The following is a 13,203-nucleotide window of genomic DNA, read 5'->3' as shown; positions in this document are numbered from 1 at the left end:
ACGGTTTTCAGTTGGTATTGCATCATTTCAGTAGATGAAGAATTGCAGGAGCAAAGGACTTGACTAAATTAACAATCACACATAGACACAGAAAACTAAAATCTAGGCAGATCTCTGATGGAACAGAATTTTTGAAAAATATGTACAGATGCTAAAAACTCCTGAAAAACTTCTGAGAAACAAATCTTTTTTAAGGCCAGATGTATTATTTTAAAAAATGTACACAAGTTTGATGTTCCAGGACGTGAGATAAATGGTATTATCTGGATTAGTATTTTCAACAAAGCCAAGTATTTTTCAGATCTATTGGGGATTGAACCCAAGAGCACTGTATCACTGAGCGGCCTGCAGGACCTGTTCCTTTATTCTGAGGCAGGGTTTCCCTTAGTTGCCTAGCCTGTCCTTCAATTTTCAATCCTCCTGCTTCACCCTCCCAAGGAATGGGTGTTACAGGTGGGTACCACCATACCCAGCTTGAAATATTTTTATCTTTTCCTTTTGTGGGGAGAACTAGGAATTGAACCCACGATGCTTAACCACTGAGTCACATTCCCCAGCTGGTTTTTTTTTTTTTTCCTTTGCTTTATTTTTGTTAGGTTCTAGCTAAGTTTCTGAGGCTGGATTTGAACTTGGGATCCTCCTGCCTCAGCCTCCCAGGCCACTGGGAATACAGGTATGTGACCCTGTGCGCAACAAAGTTTTTATTTTTAATAATAGTAATTAAAATGTCTGTGCCTTTAAATGGCTTATCTTTTTGACACGTTCTAGTTTTTGGTATAACTTTATCATTCAGTTTTTGTTTAAACTTCCAAAACTATTTCATGTGCAGATTGGGAGACAAATGAGAGCTCTCTCGCTCTCTCTCTCTCTCTCTCTCTCTCTCTCTCTCTCTTGTATGTGTGTGTTTTGGTGGTGGTTATATTCTATCTTGTAAATGAGTCATCTGTTATCATCCACTCTAATATGAATGGTCATTGACTTTTTTAGTGAAAAAAGACATTGTGCCTTTACAAATAATACTGCAGTGAATACCTTAGGGTATAAATACATTCCTCTTGAGGATGTGTCATCAGGGCGAATTTGTAGAAGTGAAATCTGTTGGTTGAAACAAATTTGTAGAAGTGAAATCTGTTGGTTGAAATGTAAGTAGTTTTGTTAAGTAGTGCCACATTTTGATGCAAAAAGATTAGTCAGCTATTGCCATAAACAAAAGACCTGACAAGAATAATTACAGGAGGAAAGGTCAACTTTGGGGGCACAGGATTTCAAAGTTCATAGATGGCAGACTCCCTTCCTGGGGCCCAAGGTGAGGCAGAACACCCTGGCAGAAGAGTAAGATGGAGGAAAGCAGTTCAAGTCATCACATCAGGAAGAAGACAGAGACTACCCTGGACCAGAGATGGATATATTCCCCAAAGGTATACACCCAGGAACCCACCTCATCCAGCCATACCCTGCCAGCCTTCCGCAACCCCCACCCCACCCCAAGTGTAATCCCAGTGGACTGATTGGGTTAAGTCTCTCATAACCCAGTCATTTCATCTCTAAACCTTTTTCCATTGCCTTGCACATGAGCTTTTGGGGGACACTTCATATCTAAACCACAATAGGAGTATTTTGCATTTTCACAAACATTATGGCTGCCTGATTATATATAGTTATCCACAGAAAGTGTTTTCTCATTCTAAAAAATTTTGTTCAGATTGTTGAAAAACAGTTCCTTACTGCTAGATTAATTGGCACATTACCAATTTTGAGTGTTTTTCAAAATTATTTTTCATAATTCTCACTGCCATTTTGTAACATCTTTGTCAATTGTATATGTATCTCAATTTTCTATTGGGTTTTTGGTAGCTTTTGCTCTAAGAATTATTTTGTTCTTGTTGTTGTCTTGTTTTTGTATGTTAAGGATATTAACCTTTTGCCTGGGGTACATGTTACAGTGGTATATTTCCATATATACATATGGAAATATTTCCATATGTATATATGGAAATATATATGGAATATTTCCATAGCCATTTGAATTTATAGTGGGGTCTTTTTGCAATGCAAAATATTTACATTTGGGGTATAGCTTAGTGGTATAGAACTTGCCTAGTGTGTGTGTGAGGCCCTGGGTTCAATCCCCAGTATGGTTTAAAAAATCTGTTAAAATATTTACTTTTATGTAGTCAAACTTAACAGTCTGGATTTCTGGGCCATAATTAGAAAGCATTTTCACACCCTAGTTTAAGGGCAATTCATCCATAGTTTGTTCCGTTTGTACTTTCAGGATTTATTTTTACATTTAAGCCCCTGGTTCATTTGGAAGAGATTCCTGCATGTGGTGTGTGGAATGAGCCGAACAGTATCTTCTTGAAAATTACTCATAGTTTTATTTGTGTTTTTTTTTGTTTGTTTGTTTTTTGTTTTTGCAATAGTATTGAAATGTCTAAGCATCATTTATTGAAGTCACACCCTGCTCTGGTAATTTGAGATGTCATGTTTGTTACATATTAAAGTGTCATCATATTCACAGTTGGTTGTAACTCTGAATTGTTTCCTGTCGTTGGCCTATTTGTGCTTGTTCATGTCCTGCTATCACATTGCTTTAATTAGAGATTTTTTAGTATGTTTTAATAACTGGTGGAGTTTAGTTCCCTGATATAGTTTTTCTTGTTTAGTCTTCACTATGCCTGGCTATTGTAGGTCATTTTTTAAAAATTTTTTAATTTTAATTTTTTTTTATTTTTTCCACATACACTTGAATACAACTCTATCAAAAGCTGTTTTGTTGTTTTTGTTGGGGTTGTGTGAAGTTTACAAATTAATCTATTGAAAATAGATATTTATGACATTAAAACAATCTCAGTAGAGAGACTACCTTGCCCTTTTTCAAGCATCCCATTTTGTTCAGGAATATAAAATTATTTTTTTTCTTTTGTGTGTGTCATTGAAAAAAATATTTTCTCTAGCATTTAACTGGCTATTCTATATGTAGTTGAAGATTATTGTGCATATTAATATTGTTTTGCTACTATAATTTTTTTTCGTGTAGTGGGGATTAAACCCAGAAATGATTTGCTACTTGATTACATCCCCAGCCATTTTTTAAAAAAAAAATATTTATACTTTATTTATTTTGAGAGAGGGCCTTGCTAAGTAGCTGAGGGCGACCTCAAATTTGTGATCTACAAGTCTCAGCTTCTAAAGTACTGGGATTACAGGTGTGTACAACTGTACCTGGCACCTCCGTGATTTTTTATTGAAGTAATTTTATCCTTGACATGATTTTCCAACTATATGGTCATGTATGTAAAAATCAACTTTTCCTGTTTCACGTTTTCCCACGTTTTCATTCTTACTAGTTTAATACCTCTGTGTTGTTTCTCTTTTGCAATGGAAATGGCTAATACTCATAACCACCTTCTGTATTAGTGAAGATCACTTCATTTTTCACTTTTTCTTAATCTAAGCGAAAATGACCCTCATGTTTCTAGATAGCATAATTTACTGGATTTAGGACTAAGGAATATTATGATGTGTCAATGGATCATCTATTTTCTGTTTTCTTAAGTCTTTAAAATTAAGAATGGATGTTCAGTTTTCTGAATTCCTTTTACAATATCTGGAGATAACATATACTAAGTTAATAGATTTCATCCTGTTGAAGGAATCTTGTACTTCCAGAGTAAATTCGACTTGGTCATAGTAGACACTATTTTCTTAATGTAGTGTAGAATTTATTCACTGTTTTGTTTAATATTTTCATATTGCTATTTGTAAGTAATATTTTTCTTCATAATGTCATAGCAGTCATCTACAAATACTATATTACCTTCATCAAACATTAATTTTTTTTTTCATTGCTGAGGAAGAACGTAGCATTTGTGCTTCTTAAGATGTAGATGATGAGTAGAATTCCTCCCAGGCAGCATCCAAGTCTGGTACTTCATTTTCCTTTCTTTTATTTGTGTGTGTGTGTGTGTGTGTGTGTGTGTATGTTGAAAACTTCACTTTTTTTTTTTTAATGGAAATTGGTCTATTGAAGCTTTTTAGCTTTCTATTTGTCATGAGATCATTCCTTATATTCTATTTTCAAGAGTTGAGAATTTCATCAAGGCTTTCAGTTTTTTCCTTATCTGAGTTGTTGGTAAAGTATTATCTTCCAGTGGTGTGAAATATTTTTTCTTTGCTCTTAATTCTTAGTGTTTTATAGATTTCATTAATTTATGAAATACATATTCTGTGTTTTTAAGTGAAGTTATTTCTCATTAGTCTTGACTCTTAATTTCCCCCCTTATGTTTTCTTTTGGCTTTGGTGTCCCTTTGTTGTTTGTTTTGCAAAAAAATTCTTTTTTGATTCCTTCATTTAGACTGAAAAATGTTTACTGCTATGAATTGTCTCCTTGTCACATCTGTAAATGAGCCCACAGGTGCTAATATATAATGTTCATGGTTTTAGACAGTCTACTTCATTTTTTTCTAATTTTAGTCAATTATAGAGTTTTTATACCAGATTCCAATTAAAGAGCTTATATATTTTTTGGTAATACTTCATAGTTTCATTGCATTATGGCAAAATGGCTTGTTATATTTTTGTGGAGCAAAGAAATATTTTCAGTGTGACTTAGTATTTGGTAAGTAATAAAAATTCTATTATTGAAGAAAGAAATTTTTCTATTGATATATAAATTTTAAAATATGTTCAGAAGATGCATCTTCTTGAATGTCTTCTTTAGGTTTATTGTCTTAAATTTTATTGTGACATCCTTTTTGTCCACTTAATCCGTCTTGTGCTAAGAGTGGTATATTCGGGAGTGGTTCACTGTTTATCAGTACTTCTACAACTTGCAGCTCTTGGGGTTTTTGGCTTCAAACTGGATACTGAGCTTAGAAAGTGTAATACCTTTATTGTCTATTGTCACTGATTACATCTAATTGTATTTTACTGTATGTTGCTATCAGTTGGTCATCTTTATCATCCAACAATCCCTTACCCAATGTTTCTCATACTACAAGGAAGACACACACGCTGTATACCAGAAAGCTTCTGCCTACCCGTACCTCACAGCTCTATCTTTCCCAGGGGGAGAATGATCCTCACTTAATTACAAATAGGAAGACACTTTAAAACTAAAGACATGAATAACAGGAGAAAAGGCTTCCAGTATTCATATAATAAAGCAAAGGACAATGAAATTTCCCACTTTCTGTATAGTAGATCCTACCTTAATTTTTTATTCTAGAAAATAGGACCCTCAACATCATGGTGTGGGTAAAACCCTAGGAATAAATATTAAAAGCCAATATAAGAGTAAATTCTTAAATAACCTTGCAGTAGATCTAAATAAAGATGAGGAAACAATGAATTAGAATTAAGATAAATATATATCATGGAGTAGGACAGAGAACCAAAAGACATCTCTAAAAGTCATTAGGACTGTAAGACGAGACTTTTTGAAAATGTAAAAAAAATATTTTGTCCTCCTGTAACAGGCAGCCATTGAGAGGATTGAAAAGAAAAAAAAAATGGGGAGCTTATGTGTTTTAGTGAGCATTTTTGCTCCTGTGACTAAAGGACCCAACGAGGACAATTTTAAAAGGCAAAAAAGTTTGAGGGCTCATGGTTTCAGAGGTCTTAGGCTATAAAAGGCTGGCTTCATTCCTTGGGGCTTATGTGAGGCAAAATGTCATGGTGGAGGAATATGGCAGAAGGAAAGAGCTCACATAGTGATCAGAAAGCAGAGAGAAAGTTTTTGTTCTCCAGATACAAAATGTGTACCCCAAAGCCACACCCCTGAGTCCCATCTCCTCTGTCTAACCCTACCACTTCAGTAACTATGCAGTTAATCCCTCTCAGGGGATTAATTCACTGATGGGGTTAAGACTCTTGTAACCAAATCTCCTCTGAACCTTCTTGCATTTTCTCATACATGAGCTTTTGGAGACACCTCACATCCAAACCATAACATGGTGGTATACCTTATTATTTTTTAAACACTTATGATGTATCTTAAGATAATATCAAAAATTTATATACATAATATTCACTATTTATATAGATTGATTTGTATTTTACAGGTCATCTCACAGCACTAGCTAGTAGAAAAACAGGACAGACCCAATTAAAGAATATAGGGCATCTTAAAAGATGCAAAAATGTATTTCAAATGGGAAGCATGCCTGCTCCAACATGGAGGTATGGATGGCCCAGGTCAAGAAAGATCGAAGGTGCCCACTGGGCTTTAGAGACTGGACTTTGTCCCTGTGCTCAACTCGGAACTCTTCTGGAGAAGATGTCTGTATGATGTCCTGCTGTTTTGCTGCAAGTAATAGCTATATCTTCAGAAAATTCCTTGTAAATTACAAAAATGAGTGAAGCAGAGACAAGCCATGTAAGCATATTATCCCCACAGCATGGCTTTTTGGGGATATCTTAAGCATGATGCAGGAAAAAAAAAAACTATAAAACTTTTTAATAAACATACTTATTTTTACCACAACAATGTACAATGTATAAACTGAGCATGCTGTGGTTGGATTCATGAAATTTTTTAAATGAACACACATTTAAACATCTTTCTGATTTTAATTAGAAGAAAAAAAAAACTATTCATGAATATGAAACGTGGTAGAATTCTGTTTACATTCCAACCATTAAAAACATGTTTGTAAAAGATATGAAATAAATAAAACTTACATATAACTATACGTTTAGGGGTTTTACTTTCCTTTAAAACTGCATTCAAGATTTTGAAAAGTGGTTTAAATGTTAGGGTTTTCAGGTGAATCCAAGAGATGTCAGTGGTAGTTATTGTTAAATATTTATAAACCCACTGGTAAGGACAAATCATTTTCTTAATCTATTTCACTAATAGAAATTATTTATAAGTACATCATTAATTATTTAGATTTTCCTGGTATTATGTTTGCATTAATAATTTAAAAATATATAATTATCTATTAAATCATCTAAATATGATTTAACTTCATTTATCTTTTGTAACCCAAATAGCAAGTTGATCATTAACAAGTCATATAAAACAAGGTGTGCCACTATAACAAATGGGTATTGAGAAAGAGGAATGACAATAGCTTGCTTATCTAACTTTTTTTTATTCAATATCTGTGTGGCATAATTAATAATCTTCAGAAAGTTTCTGGAGTTTCTGGTCTATAGTCTTTTGTCCAACTAGTTTGTTCATACCCTTGAGGTCCCTAGCATTTGGAAAACAAGGATCTTTCTACAGGTGGCCAATTAACTCAATGCCCAACACCTCTCCTCATAAAGCAGATAAAGACTGAGGGCAGCATTAAACACTCTCCCTAAGAGCAAATGACTGCTGAAAAAGATGTTATCATGGCAGCTTTTCCTTGCTCAGTTATTGACATCATCAAGTACTTCTACAGTGTCACAGTCCTGAAGTTACAACAAGAAGATAGAAAGTAGTCCTGCAATGTCTTGGTTTGCAAGAGGATTTTCCTTGGGAAATGTAAGAAGATCTTAATAGACTGGAGAGAAAAGATACAGTATTAAGGGTACTGGGAAGAAAGCTCAAGTTATGGGTTGATAGATTTTCATTGGGAAAATGCCTTACATAATATTTGATCATGAGGCAAAGTATGGGTAAAGAGAGAATGAATTGTCAGCACCAGTGCCAGAACAAAAACCTCTGGGTTGTGATCTCCAATTACTGCAATCCTCATTTTAGACGATTAAGGTTTGAATCGCATCCCTCTAGAACATATTCATTTAAGTTGTAATCATAGTACCTCAAATGACTTACAAGCTATTCTTGGGGTAAATAGGGTACAATGAGAAAATTATAGGCAGCTGGCAACCATCTCATAGAAGGTTGACACAAAACATCCAGAGGACAGACTATGGGAAGACAAAAGCCATCTTCAAGGTCATGTGATAGGTCTACAAGAAACCCATCTTGTGTACTGGCACTTAGTGCTTGATGCTGGAAGTCTGAGATCTAAGAGGAAAATCAGAATCCCTTGTGTTGATGCTACCTTGTCTATGGAACTTGGTTATGGCAGCCCTAGCAAACCAATATGTAGTAATATCCAACTTTTGAATTCTTCATCCCAAATCTCAGGTAGGGTTCTGAGATTATACTTTTGTTTCCATTCAGGGTCGTCACAGTTTAAGCAAGACTTGAAGAATGTTGTTGTGCCTTCTGTACACGGCATTGATGGCATTGACGGTATTGAGAGTCCAGACTTTGCTTGCCATTTTGGCTTTGAACAACAATACCATTTTTATACTTGGTTAATGAAGACAGCTTAAGCAAATAACCTCTTTGAATGCTTTACTAACAGTGTTTATTCAACCTTTCTTGACATCCTGGGAATCTTAATAAAAAAACTTTTTTTTTTCATATATTTTCAGAAGCTTGGCTTGATGCACAATATCTATACCTCTTTTCATATTCATGTCTGAATTGTATAATCATATGGAATAAATATGCTAAGCAATGGAGCCCCAGTTTTTATTACATGAATGGTAGTGTTTGGTGAAAATCTTAACATTGAAACTTTTACAGTTTTCAAAACGGTAAATAGTTGGTATGCAGAGCTGTTTATGGATTGGTAGTAAGGCAGTTTTAGGTTACAAATGTGGGGGAAAAATTAACTGCTTCCACAGAAAGATGACCCAAGGGAACACTCCAGGACAATGGGAGCTACTGTGCATAAGAAATAGGGCTGATGGCAACATGTATGTCTTTTTAATTTGAGGATTATGTTGGAAATGAATCATAATCTCCAAGGTGAACGAGCGCTTTTGCTAAAGTACTTAACCCTAACTATGAATCTAGCATAAATTATGTGATTGTTATTAACTGGCATTTAACTTCCCTGCACTTTTAACACTTATTATATTGGAAAACGTTTTTTTTTTTTTTAAATCCTACTCGTGGGTGATTAGAATGCTCTTTCATATTTAATGTTTTAAAATCATGTGCGTTGAGTACTCACCAACATATCTATTATTTAGTCATTAAAAATGTGGATGAGAAGTCATTATAGTAATAATTAGGACTCAGTCCAACAAGTGGAAAAGGAAGTTCCCTAAATTGCAGCAGTGAACTATGGAAATGGCATTAAATTGTCCATTTCAAAAAAGGGAAAAAAAAATTTTTCCACAGCAATTCACTAAGCTAGATGGCAGTTCAGTGTATGTAGCAGAAGCAACTGTGCTTAGAGATGAAGCATTTGGGAAATCAGTCTGTTGTATCAATAGAAAATCCTCTGAACTCTCATCCAATTTTTAAATAATTAACGACTGATTGCCATTTCATGTGATTCAGCAAAAGTCTTCACTATTGGGGGCCCCAATAACTGAGAATGAATTGCTTCAGTCCTTCAAGTTATTGCTAGATACAACACTTCAAAGCAAAATGTTGAGGAAGGTAGAATAACTATTAAATGTGTGCATTTGTTGCTGCTTAGATAATATCACAAATATCAAATAAGCCTTCTCTCTAGAGGGAAAGATGTGTTTTATTTAGAAGTCTGGAGTTGCTATGAACATCTCCATCTCTCAACAAGTTTGCTTTCAAGGAAAAAAAGTAACCTAATACTTGGGACTTAAAATGACAATAAATTGTATTATCTATATAAACAGTGGAACATTTTCAGTGCAGTCAGTCTCTGAAACAATGAGATAAGAAGCAATGCAACAACCCTTGTTGTTTTAAAGCATTTTTCCCTGGAAATTCATTTTTAGAATTGTTAGCAGATGATTTGAGGTTATAGTTGTAGGAACGGCAAGGACAATTGGGCAGCCACTGACTCTTGCATGATAAAAATTACAGCCAAATGGCTCTAGAACTCTCTGCCTCCTCTCTGAATGTAGAGATTGTGGTATAAAGAAGTACCATATACTATTTAACTATAGTTGCCTTCTGAGTAGGCAACTGACTTTTAGATCCTGGATGTGCTTTTCATGGAATGCTTTCCTATCTTGAATTTTTTTTTCCACATGATATACCTACTTTTAAAATACTAATTGATATTTTTTATATAAAAATGTCAGACACTAACATAAACGTCCTAGTTTGTGAATGTTAACAAGTAAATTTTAAAATTACTTACTTATGTCTCAGCAAGGGATAGATGACATGTGCTCACCAAATGAAGTGCTCCATCTAGTTAGTCTATAGGCTACTAGTTGAAAAACTTCAATTTGGAATTATATGATATTTATTCCCATGTACAGGGAATAAAATTTTAAAATATTTCTCTGTGTGCTTTGTGGTAGCAAGAAAGTGAAGAATCACCTAACTTGTGTAAAATCAAGGTGATTGTAATCAAAATAGTTAGAAACGATTTTGTAAGGGTCCAGCGAAACGTCGGAGGGAGAGACCACAAGAGACCGGCTCCATGCAATTGGCAGAAGGGGTTTTATTGATTCAGCATGCTAAGGTTCCAGGCTCACTCAGGAAGATAGAGCAGCCCAGAGCCCTGAGCAGAGGTCAGGCAGAGCTTAAGTACACTTTTTTGGAGAGGGCGGGGGGCTTTGCATACATCAGAACAAATCATCATGAGGCGCGGGAAAATTGAGCAACAACTCTGAGACCTGGTTAGCACATTTGTTGGCGGGAACAGATTGGACAGGGGTGATTGGTTACCTCTAAGTGGGGTGCACATTCAAACTGATTGGTTTTGGGACTTGTAATGTCTAGGTGCCATTTTACACAGAGTCCCAGGTTATTAGACAACCAAAGGAGCCAGTGAGAATGTTTACTGGGCAGCTCGGGTATTGTCCTAACAGCTACAGGGATTACAGGTTTCGGTGGTAGCAGAGGAATTGTAACAATAATCTTTTACTTTTTAACCCAAGCCTTGCAGTTAGAGACTTCACAATGTCCAGTCTTTTACACTTTAACTCTGGCTCTGCGTCTTAGAATCAGCTTAGAAATTTTACCTTTACAATTTATTCTATCTGTAAATTGGCAGGAATGGGCAAACATCAAAACAAATAAATACATAAATACACCAACCAGTAAATTATTCCTTTCTATGTATACCTATATCTTACATACAGCTCATATATATGAGATTAATTAAAATGTTATACATAGCATATGAACTTTAGTAATAACGGAAGAAATTTTTGAGTGGCTCCTATGGTTTGGTAGTACTGTTTGATTATCACTACTCCTTTTATTTCATATCCATTATCATATTATGGGTCTCACTGTTAGGATCTTATACCAATTCTATCATTTAATCCTTATGATAATTCAACAAGAATAGCACAGTTCATCCCATTTTTTAAGGAAAGAAATGGAAAGGAAAGTGAAACTTAGTAAGATTAGGTAATTCACTAGTGTCCCAGAACAGGAATCACAAAATCTGTATTCCTAACCATTTCACTTTTTTTCTTGCATAGGAGTAGCTCAGAGGAGCAGTATGTTTCAGTTTCTCATCAGAAGGTGTAGGAAAAAAAAATCCAGTGTATGGATAGCATTTCAGTAAGCATGTACTCTCCAGGTCCTCAAAAGCCACACCTGTCTTTCTGTTACATCTGATTGGATCAATATTACATGAGATTCAGATTCTTCTTCATTGTTTCTTGATAACTTGCTCTAAAACTGTGGTGGGAAAGTCAATGGTAGCAAATAGTAAAAGGATCTAATCTGTATGGGGCGTATGAAATGTTTCTTTCCTTGATCATGATGATTGTAGACAGTGTTAATATTTGAGGGAAATTGGGGATGCATTTGAACTTTTATTCCCATTCTTGTTTAAAATGGAGGATTTGGGGAAGATAATTCTATACAAATCCTAGATTAAGTGAGCCTATTATTGTCTTGTATGGTGACACAATCTGACTCCTTCTTACAGTGTAGATTCAAATTTAAAGTTATTGTAGGTTATACATTATGATCTTTTCAGCTTTCTTTTCCAAACCTAAGGGGCATCTTACATATACCAGTGTATTTTATATGAATGCATATGTGCCTTTTATTGGGGACACAGATACCTTTTGATAATATATTCAGCATGGAGGGTTCTAAGTTCATTGTGAATTGGTACCAGTTTGGAGAATGAAGATCAATATAATGGATTCTTATTCTTAAGTTTTCAATTGCTTCAATATTAGAACTAATAAGCAGATAAGTAAAATTCTTAAACAGAAAGGTTTGTAACGCAGGTTTATTAGTTTTTAATTGCTGAATTAAAATCATCACAAACTGAGTTATTAAGACTTAAAAGAATAGCATCTATACTACACCATCTGTAGGTCAGAAGCCTGTTCACAGGCTCTCAGGCTCACGGCATGCGCTGCTCAGGGTTTCATCAGGCTGCCATCAGTGTGCTGAGTGGAGGTTGTATTTTCATCTGGGTCTCGGAATCCCCTTGTGGTGTCATTGGTTGATGGCAGCAATCTTTTTCTTTTGACTGTACCAGTGATAGCCTCATTTGCTTGCTGGTTGTTCCAAGCTGGTAAAGGCAGCCAAACATCCTGTACCTGTGAGCCAGTCCAAAATGTACCTGCTACTCGGTCTCTTAAATTTCTTATATCTTTGACCTCCAGACCCACCTTTTTCTTTTTTTAAATAAAAGCTCGCCTTTCTCCTTTAGTCCCACTCATACATAGGGAAGAGGAATTATCGTCAGAACTGTTGGGTGGTTCCTTAGATTTTGTACACTACAGCTGGAGCCCCCATAACAACTGCTAGTGGTTTTTATTTTCCAGGAGTTAAAATGGAATACTATTTGGTTTTGATTGTTCCTTGATAATCTTTTATACAGATTGGAAAGTATAGAATTCTAATTTTTTTATAGGTCCATTGAGTTTTACAGACTTTTTAAAACAACAACAAAAAAGTCCAATCTCTTTAAGGATTTATAAAATTTTACATTTTATAAAATAAGAAGTTTTGCCATATCTTGGAGGCCCAGTGAACAGAAATCTTTTTCTTTTCATGTTAAATCCAGGCATAAATTTGATTAGGCTTGCCACTCAGGATTTTCCTGGATAGCAATACATTTTCTAGATAGGCTTAAAGTTGAATATATCATTCAGTGAGTTAGTTACATTTTGTATGACATTTTGAAATAACCACTATTGATTTTTGATTACATTAATATCTATATTTATGCCACTATAAATAATGTTTATGGCACTGTAATTGATAAGACTATTAGTGCTACCTAGTTGTAGGACTTGCAATTACACTGCTATGAGTGTAATTTATA

This window comes from Callospermophilus lateralis, chromosome 5, assembly GCF_048772815.1.
Source record: "Callospermophilus lateralis isolate mCalLat2 chromosome 5, mCalLat2.hap1, whole genome shotgun sequence".
NCBI classification, from domain to species: domain Eukaryota; kingdom Metazoa; phylum Chordata; class Mammalia; order Rodentia; family Sciuridae; genus Callospermophilus; species Callospermophilus lateralis.
The sequence above is the reverse complement of the archived record's forward strand: the minus strand, read 5'-3'. Positions refer to the sequence as shown.